Source organism: Panthera tigris, chromosome F3 (assembly GCF_018350195.1).
Source record: "Panthera tigris isolate Pti1 chromosome F3, P.tigris_Pti1_mat1.1, whole genome shotgun sequence".
Classification (NCBI taxonomy): Eukaryota; Metazoa; Chordata; class Mammalia; order Carnivora; family Felidae; genus Panthera; species Panthera tigris.
Window position 1 is genome coordinate 21,465,335 of NC_056678.1, and position 23,322 is coordinate 21,488,656.

At 48.9% G+C, this 23,322-nt stretch overlaps 1 protein-coding gene across 1 annotated transcript in view; it reads left to right on the forward strand.

Annotated features, from left to right (window-relative positions):
- The first annotated feature begins 5,419 nt into the window (after positions 1-5,419).
- Positions 5,420-23,322, forward strand: part of FAM163A (family with sequence similarity 163 member A) — a 78,722-nt gene continuing 60,819 nt past the window's right edge. Inside the window, exon 1 of the mRNA XM_042976727.1 lies at positions 5,420-5,461. The gene's annotated coding sequence lies outside the window, so the exon portion shown is untranslated. The remainder of the gene's footprint in view (positions 5,462-23,322) is intronic.

Sequence of the window (23,322 nt, forward strand, 5' to 3'; positions counted from 1 at the left end):
GAAATGCTCAACAAAATATTAGCAAATAGAATTTAGCAATACATAAAAAGAATTCTATACCATGACCAAGTTGGCTTTATTCCAGGACTGCAAGTCTGCTTTAATTTTCAAAAAGCAATCATCAACATAATCCACCATATTAACAGGCTAAAAAAGAAAAATCACATGATTACATAACGCAATGTAAAAGCATTCAACAACATTTACTACTCATTTATCACAAACATTTCCACAAAAAATAGAAATAGAAATTTTGTTAGCTACAGCTAGTTTATACTTAATGATGAAAGGCTGAATGTTTCTCCTTTGTAAAAAAAAAAAAAAATTAATGTTTATTTTTGAGAGAGAGAGAGAGAGAGAGAGAGAGACAGAGTACAAGCAGGGGAGGGTCAGAGAGAGACACACACACACAGAATCCAAAGCAGGCTCCAGGCTCCGAGCTGTCAGCACAGAGCTCGACTCAGGGCCCAAACTCATGAACTGTGAGATCATGACCTGAGCCGAAGTCAGATGTTTGACTGAGCCACCCCGGCGCCCCTGAATGTTTCTCCTTAATATCAAAATGCTAGCAAGGTTCTTGGTAGATATAGAGAAGATTATTCTAATGTGTAAATGGAAAGGCAGAGGACCTAGAAGACCTACAACAATTTTGAACTATTTATTTTAATGTTTATTTATTTTTGAGAGAGAGAAGCAGAGTGCAGAGAGAGAGCAAGCAGGGGAAGGGCAGAGAGAGCGAGACACAGAATCTGAAGCAGGTTCTAGGCTCTGAGCTGTTAGTGCAGAGCCTGACGCGGGGCTCAAACTCACGAATCATGAGGTCATGACCTGAGCTGAAGTCGGATGCCCAACCGACTGAGCCACCCAGGTGCCCCTAAAACAATTTTGAAGAGGAAGAATAACATGGGCAGAATCAGTCTGTGTGGTGGTACTGGTGGAGGAAGAGATCAACGCAACAGATAGAGCATCCAGAAATAGACCCATGCAAATACGCGCAATAGGTTCTGGACAAAGGTGTAAAAGCAACACATGGTGCTAAAGCAATTGGACATACTTAGGCAAGAAAAAAGATCTCAACCAGAAGTTTACATCTTATATAAAAATTAACTCATAATGTTTCATAGACTTAAAGGTTAAAATGCGAAACAAAAAAATCTAGGAGGAAATCTTTAGGATCTAGGGCCATGCAAAGAGTTTTTAGACTTGACAGAAACTGCATGACCCACAGTAGGGAAAAGTGAAAAATTGGACCTTATCGAAACTTAAAAATTCATCTGCAAAATCCACGCAAAGAGGATGAAAAGATGATCTACAGACTGGGAGAAAATATTTGCAAACCATGTATCTGCAAAAGAACTAAGATCCAGAATATGTGAAGAATTATCAAAACTCAACAGTAAAAAAACAAACCCTCTAACTAGAAAATGTCCAAAAGGCATAAACAGATATTTTGCCAAAGAGGGCATTTAGATGGAAATACAGGTGCCAAGATATTCAACATTATTCTCCATTAAGGGGAATGGTAATTAAAAAGCACAATGAGGTATCACCATACACTTCTCAAAATGGGTAAAATTTAAAAAAAAAAGTGACAACTCTAAATTGCTGGCAAGGATGTGGAGAAACTGGTTAATTCATACACTGCTGGTGTGAATGCAAAAAGGTACAGCAAGTCTGGAACACAGATTGGCAATCTCTCTTAAAAACGAAGCGTGCAACTGGCACATGATCCAGCACGGCACTTCTGGGCGTTCATCCCAGAGATATGAAAGCTTATGTTCACACATAAACCTTCACACGAGTGTTTGTAGCAGCTTTAATCAAAATAGCTCAAAACTGGAAAAAAACCCGGATGTCTTTCTTCATATGAGTGAATGAATGGTTACACAAGCCATGGAACATCCATACCATCCAGTTGATAAACCTGGATGAATCCCCAAGGAATTACGCTGAGTGGTGAAAAAAAATACAAAAGTTTACATACTGTATTATTTCATTTATATAATATTCTTAAAATCACACTGTTTTAGAAATGGTAAACAGATAAGTGGTTTCTAAGGGTTAGGGATGAGAAGGGAAGTGGGTGTGGCTATAAGAAGGAAATATGAGGGACTCTTGTGCTGATAGAAATTGTTCTGTATTTTGACCGTGGCAATGCCAATCTCCTGGTTGTATATTGTACTATAGTTTTGCAAGATGTTAAAGATGGGGGAAGTTGGATAAAGGGTACCTGAGATCTCTGTATTATTTCTTACAACTGCATTTGAATCTACAAGTATCTCAAAATGAAAATTCTCTTTAAAAAATTATTCCTGATCATAAGATGAAGGTTAATGAGTGGAGAAGATACTTGCAATCTATAACCAACAAAGGCATTTAGCTAGAAAATACAAAGAACCTTTATGGATCAACAAGAAAAAAAAAATCAGATAACTCAATAGAAAAATGGGTAAAGATTTGAATAGGCACTTCACAAAACTGAAAATTCAAATAGGCTATAAACACATGTAAAGGTCCACAATCTTATTGGTAACTAGGGATATGAAATGAAGACCACAACTTTGATATCATTACACATCCACCAGATTGACAAAAATCAAGAAGCCTAATAATATTGTCTTGGCAAAGATGTGGAGCAATTGGAACATAGCTCGTGGGAGTGTACATTTCATGGCCGTCTCGGTAAACAACTTGGTATTATCTAATAAAGTTAAATAGAAACCTACCTTATAGCCCAGCAATTCCACCCCAAGGTATACCCTAAAGAAAAGTTTGCATTAAAAAATTTTTTTTAATGTTTATTAATTTTTGAGAGACAGAGACAGAGTATGAGAGGGGAAAGGGCAGAGAGAGAGGGAGATGCAGACTCTGAAGCAGGCTCCAGGCTCTGAGCTGTCCGCACAGAGCCCGACGCTGGGCTTGAACCCACGAACCATGAGATCATGACCTGAGCCGAAGTCGGACGCTCAACTGACTGAGCCACCCAGGTGCCCCAAGAAAAGTTTGCATTTAGACACCAGGAGATATACACAAGAATGTTATTAGCAGTATTACAGTAGCAGCCCCAACTACAACTATATGCAACAAAAATAACCCCACGAACATGACCAAGTGAAAGAACAAGCCAGCTACACATGAAAAATCCATGCTATATTATTCCATTTACAGAGATTACAAAAACAAGCAAACTAAACTACAGTGTTTAGGGATGCATAACAAGCTAATGAAACCAAAAAGATATATAAGGAAGTGATTACTATAAAGTCAGGATGGCTGTTGCTTGCGGGGGAAGGGAAGGGCTCAGGAAAACAAATGGGGGCGTTTGTAGGGTGATGTCAATGACCTGGGTGAATACACCAGTTTGGTTTATGATGATTGGTTAGGCTGTACATATACTTCATTTTCACTTTCCTCTCTTGTGTCATTGTGTACAACAAAATAACACGTCTCTTAATATTTCACTTTTGTCTCTGAGAAGAAGTGAGGCCAGGAAGGAATGTAGGCGTGAGGTTTGACTGGGTGAGAAAAGGCAGCACGTCAAGATCCGAGGTCAAAATTTAAAACCTGCGAAGAGAAGGAGGAAAAATGTGGAGTGTTGAAGCAACAGTAAATCTTCTGGAATGAGCAGGTGGGTAGCTTTCCTTTGGATATGATATGTTTTATATATAAATATTATATATCATGAATAAATATAAGAAAAAAATATATATTTAAATAGTGGTTTAGGAATAATAAAGGTTGCTCCAAGTGCTAAATTTCTTACTCCTCTCCTTACAAGTTGGACCTGGGCTGAGGGATCAACGTTTTTCTTTCTTCCTGTTTGAGAAATTGATACAGTGTTCGCGTTTGCTTTGAATCCTCCAGACTGTCCAGAGTATGAAGAGGAAAATATATTTGATGTGGGGAACACGGCCCCCCACCCCCGAGCATTAATTTGGGTGACCCCCTTTCCTCCTCCCCTGTCTTCAGCCCAAGACTGGAGAGCAGGGTCAGGAGAAACATGAACAGATCTGAACAGGCAAAAGTTCCACACTGAGATGCTTTGGAGACGCTAAAAAGTGAGTTTCCGTCCATCTCACCCCACCTACCATGTTCTCCAGGCAGACTGATGTCAGAACTTATTGTCTGGGGGTACAGCACATAAGCTATTTGTAGAGTTTTAAAACACTAAAGGAGGGTAATTTAAAAGAAATCTAGAGCACCGTTAACGTTTTCTTCTCTTGCTGGGGGATGGGGAAGACATTGCGTCCCCTTCCCTGCCTCTTCCTGCTAGATCTCGCCGTCACACTTCCAATTACAGATTGACTCCCTCTCTGCCCGCTACAAGGACGGGGTACCCCTCAACGGCGGGGGCACCCAGGTGTGACTGGACTTCCAGGGAACAGTGCTGGCCAGAAATAGGGAAGCAGATGAGCCTTTCAGGCGGCTCTCCAGGCAAAGTCCGGTGGACAGCGACACACCCTGGTCCTTAAAACTATCATTCCCACGGGATTTTCAGTGCTGGACTTGAGCTGTGGCACATATAGTTCCCTGTATAAGGCGTTCCTAGGGGGCCCGACTCCTGAGCTTACATTTCTTAGGCGAAAAGGCAGTGGAGCTACGGGAAGGCTCTTTGGAAGACGCCAGCCTGCTCTGCTTGGTCCCTTCCCTCCGCCCTCGTGCAAGCAGCGTCTCTCGTGGGGGATTCTCCCAGGACTGGGGCCAGCGCCAATCAGGTGGCTCGGTACCTGCCCCCAGCCCGGGCCACCTGGAGGGGCGTTGAGGCTGTCGGCTCCGTGCAGGGGCAGTTCTCAGAGCGCCGGGGAACGCACAGGAGCCTCACGTGGGCAGCCCCAGGCCCAGGCGCTCAGCAGGACGCGCGCAGACCGGGTGCCAGCCCAACGCGCGAGTGGACGCCGGAAAGGAGCTGCTCAGTCGCGGTAACGGGTTAGGGTGCTCCTCGAGCGAGGTTCCCCGAAGGAAGAAAAGGAGGGACGGGGCGGAGCGGGGCGGGCCGAGGATTCCTTCCCCGCCCCCCACCGGGGCGCCCGGCTCCGCGCGGGGAGGTGCCGGGCCGGGGCGTACTTCCGAGGGCGCCTTAGCACCGGGGTAAGCGCGCCCCGGGGCCACCTTCTCCGCGCGCCCCTATCTTGACCGCGGCCGTGCCGGACTGGGTCTGGGTCGCCGCTTGGCTCTCCCGCTCCGCACCGCGGGCCGCGCGCTCCGAGGGGGTGGGGGTGGGGGTGGACGTCTCCGGCCTCGTGGCCAGGCCGCCGGTCGCGCTGTCCCCGCCTCGGGGCTGGACTTGCCGAGTCCCCGTCCCCGCCTGCGTCGCTGCCGCGCGCTCCTGCTCCGCGAGCGCCTTCCGCCGGCCGGAGCGCACACGGACCCGGCAGCCGCGCCTCGGCGCCCGCCAGCACCCGGGAGCATGCGGCGGCCCGGGCCCGCGACGCTGCACGCTCGGCGGGACCGCGGGGCGCGCGTGAGTGAGCCGGGCCGGGGCTGAGCACCGCGGTGGGTGGGTGCGGGGCGGGCGGGACGCTCCGCCGCCGTCGGTCTGTGCGTGCGGGTTCCTCCGAGCGCGCGGGCGCCTCTGCGCCAGCCCTGCACCCTGGTGATCCTGCTCAAGTTTGACCATGCTAGGAGGGCGGACGTGCGTTCGCGGTGTGGGGTCGCCATCTCTGCCAGGCTGTCCGGGTCCAAGACAGCCGGCACCGACGTCTGCCTAAGGGACAGAGAAACCGGACTGTCACCCGGGCCGCTGTCCGTTTCCTCCCGAGGAGGGAGCTTGCGTTCCGCACCCCTATCCCCAGGGCCGTGCGCGGCGGGCTGGGCTGGGGGCGCCGGCCACATCGAAGCTTCGCTCAGCGGCCGGAGGAGGGTTTGGCTCAAATAGAGCAGGGCAGGAGCGGAGAGCAGTGTCGGGCTAGGCCCGGCGTCCCCCTGCTCCCGTCCTCTTCACCCTAGCTGGCTGGGGTGGCTTTGGTAGAGTGCCCAGCGCGGCGCCCCGGAGACCTCCTGCCCGGGTGGCTTCGTCCGGTCTCTGCGCTTCCCGAGGCCGCGAGGGAGGGCAGGGATGGAGCTTGGTCTTCTCTGTCGGTGCCCTTGGGCTGCATACACCACCCGTGCTTTTCTGTCACACTTGGGCATTCCTTTTCTCTGGGTGGAACTGTGGGGCCCCAGAAGTTCGCTCTTCCTAGCAAGTTGGCCGCGGCGGGAAGGTGGTGGGGGGCAGGTATGCAACCGCAGGCAGCCCCCACTCCCCCCTGCAGTCAGTTGAGGCACTTTCTCCCGTCCTTTCCAGTCTGCCCAGCCCGGGACCCTCCTTGAGGAGGCCACACTCGTGGCCCGGGGCTGGAGGACCCGGGTTGGAGCTGGGGGTTCAGTGCAACTGGCAAGGGTGACGTCTACGTAGTCGGATCTCTGTGCCCTGTCCCGCGTCCTCCAGTGGTTGAGCCAGACTCACGTTTTATACCGCGTGAGAAACAATGATGGGGGGACTTCAGATCTGGAAAAGTGCACTTTGCCTGAGATTTGCTGCGATTTGGGGTGTTCTTAGGGAGGTAGAGTGGGGGTGGAAGGCAACTTCCTTTCTGTGCTAATAAAGTGCTTGGAAGTACATTTGGCCCCTGCCCCTTCCCTTTATACTGGCAGAGGTGGATCAAAGGGGAGAAAGAGCAAAGGCATATTCTCTGGGAGCAATGATAATTTCTCAGACCCCTCTCCAGAGGTTCCAGCTCCCGTGTCTGTAGGGATCTAAACCAGTACGTAGAGACAGGGGTCGTGTTGGCACTCCGGGTGGCTCAGCTGTGGTCTTAGGCAAATCAGCTGCACCCTCCTCACAGTTCCCCCTACTCACAAGCAGAGCAGGGGCAGGATTTCTGCCCTCCTGGGGAGATGACCATGAGTGAATGAGAGAGGACCATGTGTGAATGGGAGAAGCCTCTGAAGTCCTCTGGGGGTGGGGGTAGGGTGTGTGTGTCATATGCATGGGTAGAAACCCTGGTGGTGGGTTTCACTGGCATTCCTGCCAGAACCAGAAATTTGCATTTAGTGACCTTATCAAAACCAGTGCTCAGGAAAGGCAGAATGGGCTCCAGTGCTGATGAGAGCAAGTGCCTCACATTTTGCTCAAGGATCTCTGCTTTGTCTCCAGTGTGCCCATCTGTAATTGGAAATGAGCTCTGCTTAGCTCAGAGCGGCTTCAGTCTGAGCGCAAACATCATCCGGCAACAGGGGGGCCTGTCTTGGCACGGAAACAACTCACCCTCACTCACCCAGAGACCCAGGGTAGGATTTTAGTGATGTCTCCCGATAACCTTGGAAAGGAGGCTGGCGGCAGGGGGTGGGGGGGTGGGGAGATCGTAGCAGAAACTGGGAATCGTCTTGGTGGCCCCTTTATCCTCAGAATGGCCCTGGCTGGTCTCGTCAGTTGTGGAAAGTGCCCCGAGGTTTAGGATCTGGCCTGATGATCATTAGCACTAAGGAAAACTGCCACCACGTATTGAGTACTTTCTATATGTCAGACACAAGGCTCTGCTAAATCAATATTATTGTCCCTGTATTTCACACGAGGAGGCTGAGTTTGGGAGAGGTTAAATAACTTGCTAAGACCCTAAAGTGAGTCCGTGGCAGAGCTGTTCTGTGAAGCCAGGTGTCTCAGTTCCAAAGCCCCCTGCTCCCTCCACACGGCTGTTCTTCTCCCATTAGGAACGGACACATGTGGTAGCTGAAAATCCAGAACCGTTGTGAATAAACACTATTTGGAGGTGCAAGAGATGTTTGTGACCCCGTTAGGCTTTAGGGAAAGTGCTGGCCAGGTAAAACTGCTTGCTCTTCGTTCCCTCTAGGACCCATGGGTTTAATCATACACAAAGGATTGATCCTTTAACATGTAGACTGCAAACTGGCGGCAGTAGGGCAATGGCCTACTTATTTCCCTTTCTGTTAGCAAACATCAAGAAGATGGATAAACTGCTAATGAGGTTCTAGAAAAACAGCCCCTCCATACATGGCTGTTGGAAGAGTAAATGGGTACAACTTCTTTGGAGGGTGTTTTAGAACCATCTACCAAAATTAGAAATGCCCATGCCATCGGACCCAGTGATTCCATTTTTAGGGGTTGAACTTGTCCTTACACTTGCCCATGGGCACAAAGACATATGTACAGTGTAGCACTGAAAGTATAGCACTGAAAGAACAATCCACGTGCTCATCAAAGATGAACTTGCTGAATATCTTGTGGCACCTCCAGGCAGTTGGATACTGTGCTATTCATTCATAAAAAGAGACTTGGGAATTTCTCTGTAACTGACATGGAATGATTTCCAAGATATATGGCTAAGTGGAAAACATGCATAGAGTTCTCTATGATGCTGTTTATGTTATAAAAGAGGAGGAAGAAGGAGAATTCCAAGATGTTTGCTTGTGTATGCATAGGTATGTCCAAAAAACCTGGTAAGATCTGTTGCCTTCAGGAAGAGCAGACCTTTAAACCCTTCTGTACCCTTTCAATTCGGAACCATAGGGATGCATTAACTATTTAAAAAAAAATTTTTTAACGTTTATTCATTTTTGAGACAGACAGAGCACGAACAGGGGAGGAGCAGAGAGAGAGGGAGACACAGAATCTGAAACAGGCTCCAGGCTCTGAGCTGTCAGCACAGAGCCCTACGCGGGGCTCGAACTCACAGACCGTGAGATCATGACCTGAGCCGAAGTCGGACGCTTAACCGACCAAGCCACCCAGGCGCCCCAGATGCATTAACTATTTTAAAAAATCCTCTTTCCTTGTCCTGTGCCTGATACATTCCCTCAAGCTCTTCTCCGGGTGAACGGTGTGGAGGTGGCACCCCCACCCTCAGCTTGCTTGAGGGGTTCCCTTTGGGGTAAAAGCCAAAGGTCCCTGAGAACACACAGGGTCCCTCAGCTCTGGGCCATCCAGAATTCCTTTAAATACATGGGTTGTGCTTGGAAAGCTGGAGGGAGAGGTGCCTTTAGACACCTTTCTGAGGTGGGTAGGCAAGATATGACCCTCTGGCCTTGAAAACAATATGAAGAAGTAGAAACTTTTTTGCCCTAAGATTCCCTTATACAAGAGAAACTGCCAGCACCGGGGTAGCCTCAGTGGGGCCGGGGGTGGGCGGGAGTAGGGGGAGCACTGTGCCTCGTCATCAGTGAGGGCAGTAAGTCTATTTCTGGTGTTGTATTTGGACTTCAGAAAGGAGAGGGAGAGAGATACACTTGAATGAAAAGTTTTGAAAATTATTCTGGGGTCTCGGGCTGTTTTGTCCCAGAGGAAGGAAGAAGGTTATTGACGCAGCTGTAATGGCATCAGTTGGTATGTTCTGGAATGCCCCTTTGGGTGTCTCCCATCAGCACAGATGTCCAGCCCCTGCCCTGCTCCCCAGCCAAGAATTCCCTTCTGCTGATCACCTACCGTGGAGGCTGCTGGATGCATGAAGGGGATGGGAGCAAGTATTAGGAACTGCCTTCCCTCCTTCAGGTAAACACGCTGTTGAATAGCAGAAGCAGAAGAAAGACTTTGTTCCAGCCACACGAGAAGGGACCTTCCAGTAGGTGGGAAGCCTTCGTTAGGAACTTTCTGTGTGCAGGTACTCCGCTAAGCACTCTGCCTACATCATCTCATTTAATCTCCTGATCGGGTATGTGTGAGAGCCCAGGCTCTTTGCCACCAAGCAGCACCTTTTTTGCTCTTTCTTCGATGACTTTCTTTCCTGCATAGTAACCTGCACCAGAGACACAAGAGCATCCCAGGTGCTCGGAGACTTGGTTTGGGTTATAACAGTGTGTAGCTGAGCACTACATACTTTGATGGATGAGCTGGAATATTTGCAGTCTGGGTAGGTTTGTACAGGGCACAGTTCAGGGACAAAGCAGTCAGCATTCTTGGTTCAGGGTCCCATCTTTCCTGCTTCTGTCTCTGTGTGTACATTAGGGCCAGGCCGAGTGGACTGTGAGTGTGATGTTCCCCAGGGATGGAAGGAGGAAAGGGAGTGCTTGTGAGGGTCAGTGTCTGCGCCCAAGGAAGAAGGTGGGCAGGGTGGCCCCTGAACCCCCCAGGTCTGTGCTGGGGGTCTGTCTGCTATTTGGCAGAAACAGCCTGAGAGCCAAGGGCCTGGCTCATTGCACACCTTTCTCCTCCCACACAGCTTGCTGGCCAGGGCTCGCTTCTGACTCCCACTCCACTTCAAAAAGAAACCGCTCGAATTTTCCCCCAAATGAATTCTAGCACAAAGGCAGCTACTGCTGTGGGGTTGAGAGCAAGAAGCTGGGCTAGGCTCTCAGCTAAGTCTGCCAGAACCTAGCCATGAGGGAGAAAGCCAGACGCCTGAGTGGTTTGTTTTTAAAAAGTCCTCTTATGATACCCCAAAAATGATGTTTGCACAGCAGAGCAAAATAGTAGTGGACGATCAGTGTAATACATGCCAGAAAGTGAGTATTGCTCAAGGCACTGGGAAGACTGAAAGATGAGCAAGCCGTGGTTCCTGGGCTCGAGTTGCCCACAAGGCAGTGTGGGAGAGGAACATTCGCGTCAGCAGCAGGATCCTGCAGACTAAAGAAGCACGTGCTAAGTAGAGGTACAAATGGCATGTGGTCAGGTGTCGAGGGGTGACCGTGAGCCAGAGGCTGGCCCCAGTAATTTGGTAGATTGTTAAGGTCTTTTTTGGAGGAGGTGATTTTTGAGCTGGGCTTTGAAGGTTAAGTATGATTTTGATAGACAAGCTCAGAAGAAAGGGCAGAAGAGGCCAAGAGAATGGTTTCGGTAGAATATGGAGCGTTTGAAGATACATTCATATCAGTAATGTCATTATTTACTCAACTTCTGCCACAGACATAATACATGGTATTTTCAGGTGCTTACAGAGTAAAACTGTTTATGTCCCCATAAGATAGGCAATCACAGTGATTTTTTTTTTTTTTTTTTTGGTGGTAAATCAACAGGGCTTGATGACGGATTAGATATTAGAAGGGCTTCTCGGAGGCACAAGGCTCTAAAACCATATTAGGCTTCTATCAGATTCATTTTACTTGTTAAAATAACAACGGGTGATATCGGACGTGTGTGAACTCGACATGTCAGTCCTATCAAACCACTGAATGACCATGAGCTTTCCAGTGGGGAGGCAGCGGGGTGCCAGGAATGGGGGCTCCAGTTCTGCCTCAGCATTTTATTCTGTGTTCACTCATGTATTCACTCGTTCATTTATTCCTATGGGCAATGAAGATGATCCATGTGCCCGAGCCAAGTGCTGGGCTGGCTGGGGGCAGGGGCAAGTGGAAACAGAGAGAGAGAGGGGGAGAGGGGGAGAGAGAGAGAGACAGACAGAGAGAAGGGAAAGTCAAGGGCCCTGTAGCCTCCAGGAGCTTGTAGTACATGGCAGATATCACAGGAGAAGGTGATAAATGCTATAGTAAAAATAGCAACAAAAGGCTGTGGGAAAACGTAATATGTGCTCAATAAATGCTTGTTGCTAAAACACATAAACATCATGATCGGCAGTACCAGATATCACCAAGAGAACAAATCAGAGGGCTAAAAATATTTCTTTGGATTTGACCAGTGGGTCTCAAAACACTTGTTCATGTCATGAAACCCACGGAAATTATGGTGCTTGCTGGAGAATACCATAGAATTTTGAAAGGGCTGAATATATAATTTTGAGCTAAATCAGAGAGCATCTTATGCTAGATTCTACTACAGGCATAGAATAGCAGACACCAAGTTTTAAGAAAGAAAACTTTATGAAACAAAAGCCTTAAATTGAGGATATTCTGTGAGCTATTTTTTTTTTCTATGAATTGGGGAAAGCCTGCCAAGATTCTATTTTAGTGCAGGAAACCCTCAGTCCAGCTGGTAGAACACCAGGGATCCACAGGCGCATAGTTTTGGCAGTTTGAAGGTTGTTGATGACTCTAGCAAGGGCAATTTCAGGAGAGTAATGAGGCCAGAAGCCCGATAGAATTGGGTTGCATTTTCATGATGTCAACCAAGTATTTATTGAATGTCACAGGGGATACAGTGTGTGTGTGTGTGTGTGTGTGTGTGTGTGTGTGTTGGAGAAACCAGAACTGTCAAAGTCCCAGCCTTCATGGAGCTTGAAGTCATTCAGGGAAACAAACTTGTCACAAAGTAAATGTAAAGTGCCACTTATACAAGCAATAAAGTGGAGGTCCATGGCATTGTCAGGGTGTTTCATAGGAGGTCTGGGCCGCTCAGGGAGGATCTGGGAAGTCATCCTGAGGAAATGATAGTCCAGTAGTCCTGGAGAGTGAGTAGGAGAGAAGGAAGTGAGTGGGGTTTTGGACCTGAGAGAGGATATTCTGGGAATGGGGGAGGGTCTTGGCTAGAGCAGGCATAGCATTTTGAGGTGCCAAAGGCCAGTGGCCTGGGGTGCCTAGAGGGAGAGGGAGAAGCATGTGAGATGAACAGGAGAGGCAGGAGGGAGTTAGAACACTCAGTCTTATCAGCCACGGTAGGGATTCTGATGTTGATTCTACAGGAACAGGTAATCACAGAAGTACTTAAGCAGGAGGGTGATATAGTCAGATTTCCTACTTTAGGAAGATCTCTGTGGCTGTAGGGTGTGGACAGTATATTTGAGGTGGCCAAGGGAAGATCCGGGGAGACATCTCGAGAGATGGTTGTTTACATTGGGACATTTGTAGTGGAGAGAGAAAGAAGACAGAGTTGAGAGGTTTAGAAGTGAAATGGACAAGAAGTGATGGTTTGGTCAGAAGGGAGTTTTGGGGACGAGCCCTGGGCTCCCAGCCATGTAGCGGTGGATAGGGGTACCATTTCCTGAGACAAATGACATGAGTTCAGTCTCGGCATGTTGTGCTTGAGGAGCCTTTGAACCATCTGGGTGGAGGGAGAGCGGCCAAGGGGATATATGGGCAGGAGTTTGAAGGAGAGGTCTGGGCAGGATCTATGCCCCCATAAGCTGTCAACATCCAGCTCCATGGCATGGAGGAGGCTGCCGAGGAAGGAAGGACAGGCTTAGAAGAGAAGGCCTGGGGTTAACTTCGAGTTAGGATGGGCCTAGAAAGGAAGCAGAGAAGGATGATCTAGAGAGATAGGAGAAAAGCCAGGAGTGGGAAATGTCACGAAAACCAAGGGCAGAGTGTTTCTTGAATAAGAGAAGAGGAAGCATAGTCCATTATGATGAGGACCAATGAAAGTCCATTGGCTTCAGAAACAGAGATCACAGGTGATTTAAACAATAGTTTCAGGGATGTGATGGGCAAAAGTCAGACTGTAGTTGGCGGAGGGGGAAGTAGACACTGAATGTGCAAATAAGTCTTTCCAGAGGTTTGGAGAGGTGGGGTGGTTTTGTTCTGTTTTAATGGGGGACAGTTGAGCACCTTTACATGGCAGTGTGAAGGATCCAGTTGAATGGAAAAGCTATCGGTTCAAGGAAGGATAATTCATAATGTGAGGTCCCTAAGAAAAATGGGTGGACAGCATCAACCAAGCAGGTGGAGGGAATAGGCCTTAGGATGGAGAGGGGCCATGCTCTGGGATAACTGGAGAGAAGGAGGGGAGGAGAAGGCTCATGCCTGTTTGTTTTTATGAGATGGTGGAAGATGAGGATGTTTCCATCTGATGAAGAGAAGGAAGGATGGTAAGAGGGGAGAAAGGATGGAGGACGTTTACTTTAGAATGGGGGTGGTGAGAACAGTGAAGAGAGAAGGGGTGAAGACACTAGTCAAAGGTGATACTAGTCGAGCATGTATTAGCCGGGTGACATTGAGTCCATTTTCTTACCTGTAAAATGGGAATGATACCCACGATGCTTACCCTACAGAGTTCTGCCTGGCACGTAGAACACCATCAACAAAGGCCTGCTGCTGTTCTGACTTTTCTTCTCACCGTCAGTGGCTAGCCTAGTGCTGAACACATAACTGGGTTTAGTATGAAAGAGTCGTCAACACTTCCAGGTACTTAGTACCTAAAATTTAGACGGACGTCTCTCCTTACACCACTTGTCTCCCTTCCATCTGTAAAGCACCAGCCTCTTTCCTTCTCTAAGCAATTGGAAGCTTTTCTGCTACTTAATGCTTAGGGATTCATTTATATGTGGTGCTTAGCCAGGGCAGATTCTATTAGGGGAGTTAAGCATATGGACAGGGCACTGGGCCAGGGTGAGAAGAGACGAGGTTCAATTAATTCAAGAGCCCAATCTCCTCTGGCCTCATTGATACACAGAGGACAGAGCATCTGTGGGACTCACGCCTTCATCACTTTCCTAATATCCAGTGAAGCCAACTCTGAACCAGGCCTGTACCCGGGGCTGAGATACAGAGATGAATAGGAATGGTTCCTGCCCTTGTGATATTAATGTGATCAGATAAATGTTGTAATGGCTGCATCCCATGCTGGGGAGCATAGAAGAAGGAGCCCTTGGCTGTGCCCGGGCTAGGCAGGCAGGGCTTCCCAGAGGAGGTAGTGTTTGAGCTGGAATGTGAAGATCAACATCTTTGTAGAGCAGAAAAGGGAAACAGACAAGGAGGAAACATCTTTGCAGGTAAAAAGGGAAGTCTTTGGGGCCTTCAAGGCGCAGTTAGGCCCGGGAAGCTCAGGAGACGGTGGGGGGAAGCAGAGACTGAATTTGGTCCAGCAACGTCAGAGCAGGAAATGCCAGGCGATGGGGAGGGGGTGAGATACAGGACGGCAGGCTGGTGTTCTGCCTCCTGGCCTAAGGACCTGGAATTGAACCTGTGGGAGTGGTAGAGCCACTGGAGGTTTCTGAACAACGGCAGAGTGATTGGTCAAGGGTCAGTGGCGGTAGTCTAGGCGAGGGTTGACCGCAGGACAGTTTCAGTGATATGGGTCCAAGGTATGGTCATTGCTAGTGAATGAGTGAAATGAAACTAAAAGCCAGTGGCATTAAGGAAGTTGTGGAAATACGATGCTAGGGCGTTTGGAGAGGCCATCTTTGTGTGTATTGAAACTTTCTAGGATGATGACAGAACCTTAAATGAAGGGGGACAATTGCTAACGTCCTCAATGAGTGAGGGAGAGGCAGTGGTGTGGTGAAGGATAGAGTGAAGAATAATCAAATATCATGGACCTCAAAGGGATAAGGATTTTGACAAGATAACAGAAATGAAACACTCTAGACTCTAATTCTGGAAAACAGAATAAACTCCTGAAAGGACTGAACCGTTGTTTATTTCCAAGGCGAGGGGGCCACCAAAAAACAGGTGGAATGTATTTCCAAGCTGCTGGACCACTGAGTACCGCTCGAGGACACCCTACAACATCACAGATGGGTGCCCGCCGGTTCGAGATCTCAGAAATCAGCTGAGTCCTCGTGATGGCACCACGATCCATGATGCTGTCCTTGCTGGAGTCCATTTCCCAGGCCCCTCAGAGAATCATTTCCAACATCTTTGCTGAGGTCTTGCTGATACCAAGCATGTCCTCTCGTTGTGGCAGAGGAGTCAGGCACCCAGCACCCTTCACCTCAGGGGGCTGACAGCTCAACACCAGATTTCTCTTAGCAGATGGGTCTCATTGCCCGCTTTCTTCTCTGCTGGGCATACTCTGTACCCAGTGTTGTGCTGGGGACATTGGAGGAATCAGAAAAATCCCAGACATGGTCCGTGCCCTCAAAGATCTCAGGGTCTAAATAGAAAAGCCGGGCTGGCACACCTGGGACAGCGATGCCCTTTGTTGTTTGGTTTAAGGGAGAGGTGGTTGGGTGCAGGAAGGAAAGAAGGTAGATGTACTGCAACTGTCTAGTCAAGAGTTGAGACACATGGAAAAGACAGAGTAAGGAACCTAAAATGACCTGCAGATTTTTGAATGTGGGGAGTAGGCCTGGCAAGTGGGGGTGCCGTTCTGAGAGGCAGGAAGTACAACAGAGGAGAGACTTGCAAGGGCGGTGAAGAGCTCTGACTTGAAAATGGACAGTTTGCAGGCTCATTTATAAATGACACAAGTAGATGTGGAGCTCGGTTGCCTTTGTTGATGTGACTGTATTAAGAGTAAGTGTTTTAACAAAGGGAAAAAAGTTAATGAGGAGGCAGATGAAGACAATGGTCATAAAAGGATGGAGAACGGATGTACTTTAGAAACATTTAAGGGATAAAGTGAGCAAGATTTGGTGGCTGAGTGGATTTGAGGGGAGAGGTGGAGGGGGGAGACTGCAGTGATTCACACACCGCTGGGCTTGGGGACTGGGGGGATGGTGGTCCCATTAATTAGGGGGAGAAAGGCGGGAAGGCAAGCACTTTGAGGGGGAAGAGCAGGTGAGATGATGGCGTCTGTTGGAGGCCATTCGAATGAAAGATTCCCGTAGGATGGCTAAGTAGACTGTGTCCAAGCGCCAGTTGGTGGTGCAAGTCTGAAAACCAGGCCAGCCGAGCTCATAGCTCTGTGAATTGCCCATGGGCAGGCGAGGGCCTAAGGAAGGCATGGGAGGGCAAGAATGGAGCCTTGGGAAGGATTCACGTATAGGAGGGGAGTGGTGTAGAGGGGACAGTCTAAGAGGGAATAGTCGGGATGGCATGAGTTGAACCAGGAGAGGTAGTGTGATGAGTGGCTGATGAGGAGAAAAGTTAAGGGATAAAGAGTTTCAAGTAGGAGTGGGTAGTCAACATAGATTGTTTGGGAGGGACAGCACGCGGGTCATTGGAGATCTTTGTCAGAAGTGATTTCAGAGTAGCGGGTGGGAGCTGGAGGCAGATTTCAGTGAGTTCGCAATGAATAAGTTATGAGAAAATAGAGAAACAAGTGTACAGAAACATTTGAGGAGTTTTGCTGTGAAGAGGCAGAGAAATGCAGCAGTATCTGGATGATTATCATCCAGATGTGGAGACACCAAGTTTAGGCTTTTTTAAAAATGTTTATTTTTGAGAGAGAGAGAGCACAAGCAGAGGAAGGGGTAGAGAGAGAGAGGGACAGAGGATCCAAAGCAGGCTCTGCACTGACAGCAAAGAGCCTGATGGGGGGGCTCGAACTCACAAACTGTGAGATCATGACCTGAGCCGAAGTCAGGCACTTAAGGAACTGAGCTACCCAGGCGCCCCAAGGCTTTTATTCCTAGTGGCTTTGTTGGGAAAGAGAAGAGAGACAGTTGGGATAGTAGCTATAGGGGGATGTGAGGTGAAGCGATGGGTTGTTTTCAGAGTGGAAGGAACTGGATCATGTCCATGGGCCAAGGGTTTAGAGATAAGAGAGGAAGTGGGAAGCCTGGACTGGAAGGAGAGGGGGAGGTGGGTGTTTGACGGGGAGAAAGCTGCAGTTTCTTGGAAACAGGCTTTTCGTGGTTTAGGAGAAGAACAATAGAAAGAAAAACCTGCTCCCCTCCCACCCCATCAGCCTTCCCCCCCACCCCACCTGTGTGTCTGCTCATGCTCCCACTTATCTCAGACCTACCCTTACGAGGTAAGTTTGAGTAAGTGTGAAGGACACGGAGATTCTGTGTCTCCGTAGACACTAGAAAGAGTTCTTTCCTGCCCCTTACCTCTCTTCACCTCATTAGCCACTTCATCGGAATTCCTGGCCTTCTGCACATCCATCCATCTGTCCAGGACTGACTTGGAGGAGGTATGAATTGGTAGGGCCGTGCAGGGTGTTATCAGGTGGCAAATGGCCACTTCCCGGAGTTCCTTGAGTCCCCCACCCCTGGGGCTGCTCCCGCACCCTCCCTTAGGGCATCCAGACTCCCCACAGTCCAGCGACCAAAGGGAAAATGCCTCCTCTTCCCAGCTCCAGTGCTATGGTGGGCATCAGTTCTGATCGGTCCTGATGTGCCCTGCCGGGTATGAAATAGGTTTAATAACACCCCTTCATCACCTGTCAGTTTTTCCACCCAGCTCCCTATGGAGGGAGGCTCACCGCAGACACTGAGCCAGGTGCTGGAGATAAAATGGTGAAGAACGCAGGCAAGGTTTCTGCCTTTGTGGAAACTACAGTCTTGAGCAGTATTTTCTTTTTTCTTTTCTTTTCTTTTCTCTTCTCTTCTTTTCTTTCCTTCTCTTCTCTTTTGTTTTCTTTTCTTTTTTAAAAATGTTGATTTATTTATTTTGAGATAGAGAGAAAGATCATGAGTGGGGAATGGGCAGAGAGAGAGGGAGAGAGAGAATCCCAAGCAGGCTCCACAAGGTGAGCACAGAGCCAGATGTGGGGCTCAGTCCCACAAACCATGAGATCATGACCTGAGCCAAAATCAAGAGTCCGATGCTTAACCAGCTGAGCCCCCCAGGCGCCCCCATGAGTGGTATTTCTCAGTCGAATCACCACTGACAGTTCTTTGTTGTGGGGGGACTGTCCTGTGCATCGTAGGGTGTTAGGCGGGATCTCTGGCTTCTGTGCGCCTAGATGCTAGCTGCACCCTCCCCCAGTTGCGACAGCCGGAAGTATGTCCAGACATTGCTGAATGTCCCGTTGAGGGACGGAAACCCCCTCCCCCCATTGAGAGAATAAAAAGTATTATCAAACAGCTGATCACAAAAATAAAAACACAATTACCAAGTATAAAGATACCCTGACAAAACATAAGCGTGTGCCATGACAGAGGAAGAAAGGAGACTTATTTTAGGTTCAGTTATAAAGCAAGGCTTCCTGAACGAAGTAACCCTGAGGCAGAAGCCTGGGGGCTGAGAAGGAGCCAGTCACACGAGGAATGAGGGACTGAACGTCCCTGGTGGGAGAAGACCCCAATACAAGAAAGGGCCCTGGCTGTTTGAAGAACAGAAGGAAAGCTCGTTGGCTGGGGCTTAGGGACCAAAGGGGAGAGCGGTGCGAGATGAGACTGGAAAAATTAGTAGGGACTAGATTATGCTGGGCCTCATAAACTGTGTGTTTTAAGAGTAATTCAAATATTTGTGCAGTGTTGTTTTTTTTAATTTTTTTAAATGTTTATTATTTTGAGAGAGAGACAGAGCATGAGTGGGGAGAGGGGGAGAGAGAGAGGGAGACACACAAGCAGGCTTCAGGCTCCGAGCTGTCAGCACAGAGCCTGATGCTGGGCTTGAACTCACAAACTGTGAGATCATGACCTGAGCCGAAGTCAGATGCTCAACCGACGCCCCTGTACAGTGTTTTAAGTAGGAATGAGACACACCCATGCTGATGTCTGAAGATCATCTGTCTGCTGAGTGGCAGTCAGTCGGAAAAGGACTAAGTGGCCGAGGCAGGAGATGGGGGGTAGCCTGAAGCCTGGCACTGGAGACAGAGAGATATAGATGGACTTGAGATTTGCCCCACCTGTTTGTGATGTCTCACATATTTTGGCCATACTCAAGGGTTGGCAGTACTGGTTCTGGGACTGCCTTTATTCAGTAACATTTATTGAGCGCCCACTGTATGCCCAGCATGTAAGACACTGGCCCCGTCAGCTCCAAGTCTTGTAGGGACACGGACACAATGCGACCTGGGTGCAGAGGTGCGTGACCCTATAAGCGTGAGGTGCCACGGAAGTCTGTGGAGGTGGCGCTGGTCTGACCTGGGAGCGGGGAGGGTCAGGGAAAACTGGAAGAGGTGACACCTGCACCAGTTGATAAGAAAAAAATCAGTGAATCGAGTGAAGGGAAGAACGCACATGCCAGGCTTCGCACAACCTGGCAGAGACCCGGAGGGTGCAAACAGCATGGCGGGGCAGAGGCAGAAGACCCAGGGCAGGGACAGGTGGGGGAAGAGGCTGGAGGGGTCGGCAATGGCCAGACCATGACAACAAACCCAACCTTTGGGCCTCAAGGGCCAACTGACAGTGCGGTGAAAACAGGAGCCGATGCAAGTGTGGGGGTTCCAGTCTGGTCTCTTGCAGGACACCCGCTCTTGCCACCAGAGGGTCCTGTCAAAGTCTAGAACTGCTGAAGGTCTGCCGGTGTTCCTCTCATCTCCTTTGTCCCCCGAGGCTCCCCACAATGGCTCCCTAGTGTCATCATCCCACCGGAGCCTGGCACACCAAGCGACATGTACTTTCATTGACTGCCACCCTCTAAACCCCTTCACTCACGCTGCTCCCAAAAATCCAAAAAGAGAAAACACAAGATTTTTTTCTCACAGTGAAAGTGATGAATAGCAACGGACCTGTTTAAAATAAGAAGGAATTTCTCCAGTAAACTGGCAGCCGCTTAAAATGATGTCGGAACATATTTTACCTGAAAAGATATTCATGACGTATTGTTCGATCATAAGGTGGAGCGAGTACGGAACCCCAGGGAGCAGAAGCGTGTGCGGGTGTGTGGAGGAGAGGATGACAAAGTGTTAACTGTGCTTATCTCCAAGTGGACAGAAGCACAGGGGATTTTCGCTGTGGGTGTTCGACTCACCTATTTTTAAAATTTTCTAGTATGAGATTATTTTATGATAAGACATAAACAACATACAAAGCTGCCCTGGGAGTCTGGTTGGCAGTGCTCCCAAGAGTCCTTGACCTCTAGCTGGTTACCCTGACTGCTCGTTGTAGACACGGCAGTATTTTTCTCCAGGAGGGCTGCAAGCAAGACTAACTCGTTACATGCTTTCCGTCACGAGGATGACAGGAGCCAGGAAGGCATAAAGTCTTGTTACAATGACAGCCAGCCAACAGCCCAGCCGGTAGCCTTGATGTCTGTGTGTTTATTTATTAACGGGACTTTATGTATCCATCCTCCACAAGCTCCAGGAGCTCCCCAGCTGACTCTGATACAGATCATATTCTGAAAATGGTACAGCCCATCAGTCAGCATAAAGACAGGGCTGGCTCACCAGAGGATTAACACAAAAAGAACACTGTCCTAAGAAGCAAAATGAACTGGAAGGAGTATTGACTGGGGCACGGCGTTAGGAGAAGGGAGTGTGGGGGAACAAGCTGGGTTCTTCAGTCACTTTTCTTAACCTGTCAATTATTGAATGCCTTTTCCCTGCCAAGCATGGAGTCTGTTTCTGTATATACTTTCTCCTGTTTAAACTTCCCGACGGTTCTTTATTTTTAAATTTTTTAATGTTTATTTATTTTTGAGAGGGAGAGAGACTGAGAGCAAGTGGGGGAGGACCAGAGAGACAGGGAGACGCAGAATCTGAATCAGGCTCCAGGCTCCGAGCTGTCAGCATAGAGCCCGACACAGGGCTCGAACCCACGAACCGTGAGACCATGACCTGAGCTGAAGTCGGATGCTTAACCGACTGAGCCACCCAGGCGCCCCTAAACTCCATGACACTTCTATGAGGAATGATTCCCCTGTTGAAACAGGCTCAGGGAGAATAAATAACTAGTTAACAGCAGCTTAGGTTTTAACGTAGCTGTTTTTTCACCGAACACTACCCCTGCCTACACCTCCCTGCTTGAAGAATTCTGCTTAAAGGCGGGGAATTTTAAAGCTTGGAAAATGCCCCATTGATTTGGGCTTAGAAGTTACTCAGCGTGCAGTAGATGCCAAATGCTCTTGTTGAATGGACGGAGGGATAGAGGGAGGGATGGATGAATGAACAAAAGAAAGCATGAGTTTTGAAAGGTCATATAATCACATAAAGGCAGAGAGAGATAATCACATTAGAAAGCTATCACCAAGATAGTTGCCACAAATGAATGTGGCCAGGATTCAATAGTACTTTCTGTTGCTTACCCAAGAGTTACAAGAGATGGCTGTAATGGGAGTAAACGTCAGGAGAGTCATTTCTCGAGGGCTGGAGAGAATTGGGGTCATGTGGGTATGTGGGTCGGGTCAGTGCTGTCATGGTTCAGGGTGGGGAGGGGCTAGCCTGGCCGAGTTCCCATGCACAAAGCTAGATGTCTGCTGTTCTCATTTGCAAATTGGTTACCAGGGTCCTACCGGGTCCTAGCAGTCTGCCTGGGCCCGCTCGGTTCTCAGGGCCTACGGACAGAGGAGCAAGGAGGCCTCAAACAGGGAAGCTTCTTGGGCCGCTTGGGAAGAGCAAGGCTTTATTTCTTTATTTTTTTCAAGGTTGCAGCAAACTGACGGCCTTCCTTGGCTCCAACGAAGAGCTGTTTTTCTCCACATGTGCCGCTCAGAGATTGGTCACTGGGCCAGCAAGTAGAGATTGAGGAAAACCTTGGTTCGCATCCCTTATCTCCTCATTCATCTTCCCTGCTGTGCATAGAAGCTCCAGTACTCCTTGTTCCAGCTTGGCAACGGGAGGGAAGGCCACAGCGTCCAGACTACTGTGGGAGCCTGGAAGAGAAATGGTTTGGGCAACATGTTGGTCTTTGTCTTCCGGGAGCTCAGTTTCCTCTCAAGGAGAATACACGCTACCCGTGGGGTTACAGAGCCACGCTGTTGAATCATGAAAATCCCGTGAGCGAGGTGGCCGCGGGACACCGGGCTGGCTAGTTTCTTCTTGTGAAAGATGAGGCAGTTGGGATGGTTTCTGCTTTTTCCGGTTCCCCGTCTGCTCTAAGAATGTGTGATTCTCCAGTCTAATACGTCTGCTAAGGTTGATCAGGAAAGATCTGAAGGAACTGACTTAGGGCGCAGCACTTGGGACAGCTGCATCCCAGCCCCAGAGGGGACACACGGTCTCTGGTGAGAGGCTGTGGCAAGACCCATTTCACAGATGTAGAAAATGAGAGCCAGACCTACCCACCCCCCCCCCGCCCCTGCCAAAAGCAGGGAAATCCCAATGCGTGGACCCCTGCAAAGGCTGCAGACAACTGCTTTCCCTGGTCTGAGAAGAGGGGCTTCCCCCAGAGGCCTCAGCCGGGTGTGTGGAGCAGTCTGAATTCCTCTCTCTGACCCTCCCTCAGACTTTGCCCCCCGCGCCGTGCTTCCTCACCAGCCCCATCCAGTTGGGGTTGGGGAACTGCTTTAAAAAATTATTTCTAAAAGATCACACACACACACAGACACACACACACATGCTGAGTGAGCTCTTTGTATTTTATATGGGAAATCATAAATGGCTCTCGGGCTAAATGAAACCTGAACCAATCAAACAACTTTCCCAGGGGCTCAAAAGAAACAAGATTCACAGAACCGGCTGCCAGTCCTGCAGAAAATAGAGCTGATGGAGACACCCATGTGGGTGTCGGTTGACCTTGACAAGGGAAACACTAGCCAGTATTTTTATCTACCTTTTTTTCTCAGGACATTGGTACTGTCACATGCACTAGCAACAGGCCCCTGTTTCTTCTGATGCAGTGCTCCGGCAGCTCAAATTCTATAATCTCAAGGATTTCCTATTACATTTCATTTCTTTTCCTTTTATTTCTCTTCTGTCTTTCCTCTGTGGGAGACAGAGCATCAGCCTGTACCTCTGAAGCAATTAACTTGCCCAAGACTCTCCCAATTTTAGCCCTGAAGGTCTCACATCCAGGGAACCCGCTCAGTCCTGGGCAAACCAAGACTGTTGATTTCCCTGAAGGTACG